The sequence below is a fragment of the Octodon degus genome, unplaced genomic scaffold, assembly GCF_000260255.1.
Source record: "Octodon degus isolate 3935 unplaced genomic scaffold, OctDeg1.0 scaffold00057, whole genome shotgun sequence".
Lineage (NCBI taxonomy): Eukaryota > Metazoa > Chordata > Mammalia > Rodentia > Octodontidae > Octodon > Octodon degus.
Genome location: NW_004524633.1, coordinates 8,999,141 through 9,000,111, shown reverse-complemented (window position 1 = coordinate 9,000,111; position 971 = coordinate 8,999,141).

Genomic DNA, 971 nt, shown 5'->3' with positions numbered 1-971 from the left:
TAGCTGGGAAGCAGAACAAGGGAGTGGGGAGGAAGAAAGAAGAAAAAGGAAACAGGAAAAGGAGGAGACGTGGTAAGACAGGTGGAAGAGCGGAAGGGCCTGTGAAAAACAAAGCAGAATTGAGTCAAGTCACACACAGATGTAAAGGCCTTGGGATGAAAGGGATCATTAAGTCCATTTAAAACACATCAATAAACTTAATAAAAAATATTTTCAGCACCTTCAATAGCTTAAACAGTTTAACCAAAAAGAAGCCCTGTTAACATACTTATTGTTTTGTAAATATTTTAAAGATCTGTATCATGTGTACCCTCTTGATTAGACTTTTGATCATGAGGACTACTTAATGGTTTCATTGCTGTCTTAAAACATTTGTGCTCATATTTTTCATTAATGTAGGCTTTTACTGACTGGCTTGTTAATTTAAAAAGCTCTAGGCTCTCCCAGTAGAAAGAAATGTTTCTCTGTCCTACTCATGTGCTAAGCCTTTAGCTTTGTAATCTGAGTGTTTTATATAAACATCATCTGTATATAATACAGTTTAAGGGCTTTAAAAAATAATGCTCAGCCATATTGTAAGGTCCTTTTGAGCCTGACAGCTCTCATGTACCTACAGAGTGCAGTACTGCGCCGGCCACAGAAAAATTGATTGACAAACACGCCACGCGAAATACGCGGTAATGCTGATTAAGCCCGGTGGGGGATGGGACACTACCCAGTGGGTGAGGTGGCATTAGCTGCCAGCTTGTTCTCTGCCACGTCTCTCCTCCTTGACATTGTACCATTCTGGTCCATCTTCAAATCCAAGCTGTTCTATACCACCATTTTTAGACTTCTTGAAGAAAATAACTCCAAATGTATTTTTGAATACAGGATAATAGCTTATAGGAAAAAAATAAGCTTGCACTTAAATAACTTCCCTTGTAGCTGGCTATGCAATTTATTAACTTGGCCAAGGGGCTGGATTTTCA